This window comes from Arachis hypogaea, chromosome 13 (genome assembly GCF_003086295.3).
Source record: "Arachis hypogaea cultivar Tifrunner chromosome 13, arahy.Tifrunner.gnm2.J5K5, whole genome shotgun sequence".
NCBI lineage: Eukaryota > Viridiplantae > Streptophyta > Magnoliopsida > Fabales > Fabaceae > Arachis > Arachis hypogaea.
In genome coordinates this window covers 121,899,977-121,905,961 of record NC_092048.1, presented here as the reverse complement: position 1 = coordinate 121,905,961, position 5,985 = coordinate 121,899,977, and the positions used below count along the sequence as shown (strand labels likewise).

General features: G+C 41.3%; 1 non-coding gene across 1 annotated transcript; it reads right to left on the bottom strand.

Moving 5' to 3' along the window:
* Positions 1-208: 208 nt before the first annotated feature.
* Positions 209-316, bottom strand: LOC112738511 (small nucleolar RNA R71). Its single transcript, XR_003169468.1, has one exon. It is a non-coding gene; the product is annotated as a small nucleolar RNA R71 (small nucleolar RNA).
* Between the last annotated feature and the right edge of the window lie 5,669 nt (positions 317-5,985).

The following is a 5,985-nucleotide window of genomic DNA, read 5'->3' as shown; positions in this document are numbered from 1 at the left end:
TCAGTTCTTAACTGAATTTTTGCAGATCTGTGATACTGTTAAGACTAATGGAGTAGATCCTGAAGTCTACAGGCTCATGCTTTTCCCTTTTGCTGTAAGAGACAAAGCTAGAATATGGTTGGACTCTCAACCTAAGGATAGCCTGAACTCTTGGGATAAGCTGGTCAAGGCTTTCTTAGCCAAGTTCTTTCCTCCTCAAAAGCTGAGTAAGCTTAGAGTGGATGTTCAAACCTTCAGACAGAAAGAAGGTGAATCCCTCTATGAAGCTTGGGTGAGATACAAGGAACTGACCAAAAAGTGTCCTTCTGACATGCTTTCAGAATGGACCATCTTAGATATATTCTATGATGGTCTGTCTGAATTAGCTAAGATGTCATTGGATACTTCTGCAGGTGGATCCATCCACCTAAAGAAAATGCCTGCAGAAGCTCAAGAACTCATTGACATGGTTGCTAATAACCAGTTCATGTACACTTCTGAGAGGAATCCTGTGAGTAATGGGACGCCTCAGAAGAAGGGAGTTCTTGAAATTGATACTCTGAATGCCATATTGGCTCAGAACAAAATATTGAATCAACAAGTCAATATGATTTCTCAGAGTCTGAATGGAATGCAAGCTGCATCCAACAGTACTCAAGAGGCGCCTTCTGAAGAAGAGGCCTATGATCTTGAAAACCCTGCAATAGCAGAGGTAAATTACTTAGGTGAACCTTATGGAAATACCTATAACTCATTATGGAGAAATCACCCAAATCTCTCATGGAAGGATCAATAAAAGCCTCAACAAGGCTTTAATAATGGTGGAAGAAATAGGGTTAACAATAGTAAACCTTTTCCATCATCCACTCAGCAATAGACAGAGAACTCTGAACAAAATACCTCTAATTTAGCAAACTTAGTCTCTGATCTATCTAAGGCCACTGTAAGTTTCATGAATGAAACAAGGTCCTCCATTAGAAATTTGGAGGCACAAGTGGGCCAGCTGAGTAAAAGGATCACTGAAATCCCTCCTAGTACTCTCCCAAGCAATACAGAAGAAAATCCAAAAGGAGAGTGCAAGGCCATTGATATAACCATCATGGCCGAATCCAAAGAGGAAGGGGAGGACGTGAATCCCAAGGAGGAAGACCTCCTGGAACGTCCAGTGATCAATAAGGAGTTTCCCTCTGAGGAACCAAAGGAATCTGAGGCTCATCTAGAGACCATAGAGATTCCATTAAACCTCATTACGCCCTTCATGAGCTCTGATGAGTATTCTTCTTCTGAAGAGAATGAAGATGTTACTGAAGAGCAAGTTGCCAAGTTCCTTGGTGCAATCATGAAGCTGAATGCCAATTTATTTGGTAATGAGACCTGAGGAGATGAACCTCCCCTGTTCACCAATGAACTAAATACATTGGATCAACTGAGACTACCTCAGAAGAAACAGGATCCTGGAAAGTTCCTAATACCTTGTACCATAGGCACCATGACCTTTGAGAAGGCTCTATGTGACCTTGGGTCAGGGATAAACCTCATGCCCCTCTCTGTAATAGAGAAACTGGGAATCTTTGGGGTGCAAGCTGCTAAAATCTCATTAGAGATGACAGACAATTCCAGAAAACAGGCTTATGGACAAGTAGAGGATGTGTTAGTAAAGGTTGAAGGCCTTTACATCCCTGCTGATTTCATAGTCCTAGATACTGGGAAGGATGAGGATGAATCCATCATCCTTGGAAGACCCTTCCTAGCCACAGCAAGAGCTGTGATTGATGTTGACAGAGGCGAATTAGTCCTTCAATTGAATAAGGACTCCCTTGAGTTTAAAACTCAAGGTCATCCTTCTGTAAACATGGAAAAGAGGCACAGTAAGCTTCTCTCAAAGCAGAGTCAACCAGAGCCCCCACAGTCAAACTCTAAGTTTGGTGTTGGGAGGCCACAACCAAATTCTAAGTTTGGTGTTGAACTCCCATATCCAAACTCTAAGTTTGGTGTTGGGGAGTCTCAACAATGCTCTGAACATCTGTGAGGCTCCATGAGAGCCCACTGTCAAGCTATTGACATTAAAGAAGCGCTTGTTGGGAGGCAACCCAATTTTTATCTAATTTATTTTTATTGTTATTTCATGTTTTATTAGGTTCATGATCATGTGGAGTCAGAAAATAAATATAAAAATTGAAAACGGAATCAAAAACAGCAGAAGAAAAATCACACCCTGGAGGAGGATCTCACTGGCGTTGAACGCCAGAAATACGCAGTGAAGAAGAGCTGGCGCTGAACGCCAGAAACAAGCATAGAACTGGTGTTCAATGCCAGAAACATGCTGCATCTGGGCGTTGAACGCCCAGAACAAGCATCAGTTCGGTGTTTAAACACTAGAATTGCATGCAAAGGCCTTTTACATGCCTAATTGGTGCAGGGATGCAATTCATTGACACCTCAGGATTTGTGGACCCCACAGGATCATCTCAGCACCTGTGGACCCCACAGGATCCCCACCTACCACCACTCACTCTCTTCCCTCTTCTCAATGTTCATCCTCTCTTCCCAATAAACACTCTTCCCCAAAACTCTTCACCAATCACCTCAATCTCTCTTCCCTATCACCACTCACCAGTCACATCAATCCACTCTTCCCCATAAACCTACCTCATAAACTCCACCTACCTTCAAAATTCAAAATCAATTTCCCACCCAAAACCCACCCTTATGGCCGAACCTTACCCACCCTCCCTTCCCTATATATAGCCCTCCATTCTTCCTCATTTTCACACAACACAACCCTCTCTTCCCCTTCTTGGCCGAATACACCTCTCCCTCCTCTCCTCCATATTTTCTTCTTCTTCTTCATCTATTCTTTCTTCTCTTACTCGAGGGCGAGCAATATTCTAAGTTTGGTGTGGTAAAAGCATAAGCTTTTTGTTTTTCCATTACCATTGATGGCACCCAAGACCGGAGAATCCTCTAGAAAAGGGAAAGGAAAGACAAAAGCTTCCACCTCCGAGTCATGGGAGATGGAAAGATTCATCTCCAAAGCTCATCAAGACCACTTCTATGATGTTGTGGCCAAAAAGAAGGTGATCCCCGAGGTCCCTTTCAAACTCAAGAGAAATGAGTATCCGGAGATCCGACATGAGATCCATAGAAGAGGTTGGGAAGTTCTAACAAACCCCATCCAACAAGTCGGAGTTTTAATGGTTCAAGAGTTCTATGCTAATGCATGGATCACAAGGAACCATGATCAAAGTAAGAACCCGAACCCAAAGAATTATCTCACCATGGTTCGGGGGAAATACTTAGATTTTAGTCTGGAAAACGTGAGGTTGGCGTTTAACTTGCCCATGATGCAAGGAGATGCACGCCCCTACACTAGAAGGGTCAACTTTAATCAAAGTTTGGACCAAGTCCTCATGGACATATGTGTGGAAGGAGCTCAATGGAAGATTGACTCAAAAGGCAAACCGGTTCAACTTAGAAGACTGGACCTTAAGCCTGTGGCTAGAGGATGGTTGGAGTTCATCCAACGCTCCATCATCCCCACGAGCAACCGATCTGAAGTTACTGTGGATCGGGCCATCATGATTCATAGCATCATGATTGGTGAAGAAGTAGAAGTTCATGAAGTCATCTCCCTTGAACTCTACAAAATAGCCGAAAAGTCCTCCCCCATGGCAAGGCTAGCTTTTCCTCATCTTATTTGCCATCTATGTTACTCAGTTGGAGCTTTCATAGAAGGAGACATTCCCATTGAGGAAGAGAAGCCCATCACTAAGAAAAGGATGGAGCAAGCAAGAGAGCCCATTCATGGAGCTCAAGAGACGCATGAAGCTCATCACCATGAGATCCCGGAGATGCCTCAAATGCATCTTCCTCCACAAAACTATTGGGAGAAAATCAACACCTCCCTAGGAGAATTAAGTTCCAACATGGGACAATTAAGGGTGGAACATCAAGTGCACTCCATCGTCCTTCATGAAATTAGAGAAGATCAAAAAGCAATGAGGGAGGAGCAACAAAGACAAGGAAGAGACATAGAAGAGCTCAAGGACATCATTGGTTCCCCAAGAAGGAAACCCCACTATCACTAAGGTGGACTCATTCCTTGCTCTTAAATTTTATGTTTGTCGTTTTCTTTATGTTAAGTGCTTATACATGTTTGTGTCTCATTACATGATCATTAGTATTTAGTAACTTTGTCTTAAAGTTATGAATGTCCTATGAATCCATCACCTCTCTTAAATGAAAAATGTTTTAATTCAAAAGAACAAGAAGTACATGAGTTTCGAATTTATCCTTGAACTTAGTTTAATTATTTTGATGTGGTGACAATGCTTCTTGTTTTCTGAATGAATGCTTGAACAGTGCATATGTCTTTTGAAGTTGTTGTTCATGAATGTTAAATATGTTGGCTCTTGAAAGAATGATGACAAGGAGACATGTTATTTGATAAGCTGAAAAATCATAAAAATGATTCTTGAAGCAAGAAAAAGCAGCAAAGAACAAAGCTTGCAGAAAAAAAAGAAGAAAAAAAAATAAAGGCAAAAAAAAAAGAGAAAAAGCAAGCAGAAAAAGCCAAAAGCTCTTAAAACCAAGAGGCAAGAGCAAAAAGCCAATAACCCTTAAAACCAAAAGGCAAGGGTAATAAAAAGGATCCCAAGGCTTTGAGCATCAGTGGATAGGAGGGCCTAAAGGAATAAAATCCTGGCCTAAGCGGCTAAATAAAGCTGTCCCTAACCATGTGCTTGTGGCGTGAAGGTGTCAAGTGAAAACTTGAGACTGAGCGGTTAAAGTCAAGGTCCAAAGCAAAAGAAGAGTGTGCTTAAGAACCCTGGACACCTCTAATTGGGGACTTTAGCAAAGCTGAGTCACAATCTGAAAAGGTTTACCCAATTATGTGTCTGTGGCATTTATGTATCCGGTGGTAATACTGGAAAACAAAGTGCTTAGGGCCACGGCCAAGACTCATAAAATAGCTGTGTTCAAGAATCAACATACTGAACTAGGAGAATCAATAACACTATCTGAACTCTGAGTTCCTATAGATGCCAATCATTCTGAACCTCAATGGATAAAGTGAGATGCCAAAACTATTCAAGAGGCAAAAAGCTACAAGTCCCGCTCATCTGATTGAAGCTATGTTTCATTGATAGTTTGGAATTTATAGTATATTCTATTCTTTTTATCCTATTTGATTTTTAGTTGCTTGGGGACAAGCAACAATTTAAGTTTGGTGTTGTGATGAGCGGATAATTTATACGCTTTTTGGCATTGTTTTTAGTATGTTTTTAGTAGAATCTAGTTACTTTTAGGGATGTTTTTATTAGTTTTTATGTTAAATTCACATTTCTGGACTTTACTATGAGTTTGTGTGTTTTTCTGTGATTTCAGGTATTTTCTGACTGAAATTGAGGGATCTGAGCAAAAATCAGATTTAGAGGTAGAAGAAGGACTGCTGATGCTGTTGGATTCTGACCTCCCTGCACTCAAAGTAGATTTTCTGGAGCTACAGAACTCAAAATGACGCGCTTCCAATTGCGTTGGAAAGTAGACATCCAGGGCTTTTTGGCAATATATAATAGTCTATACTTTGACTGAGTTTAGACGACGTAAAAGGTCGTTGAACGCCAGTTCTACACTGCTGTCTGGAGTTAAACGCCAGAAACACGTTACAAGCCAGAGTTGAACGCCAGAAATATGTTACAAACTGGCGTTCAACTCCAAGAATGACCTCTCCACGGGGAAACTTCAAGTTCAGCCCAAGCACACACCAAGTGGGCCCCGGAAGTGGATTTATGCATCAATTACTTACTTTTGTAAACCCTAGTAACTAGTTTAGTATAAATAGGACTTTTTACTATTGTATTTGACATCTTTGGAAGATCCTGGATTGTATTTTTGATCTTGTGATCATGTTTTGGGGGCTGGCCCTTCGGCCATGTCTGAACCTTTCACTTATGTATTTTCAACGGTAGAGTTTCTACACTCTATAGATTAAAGTGTGGAGCT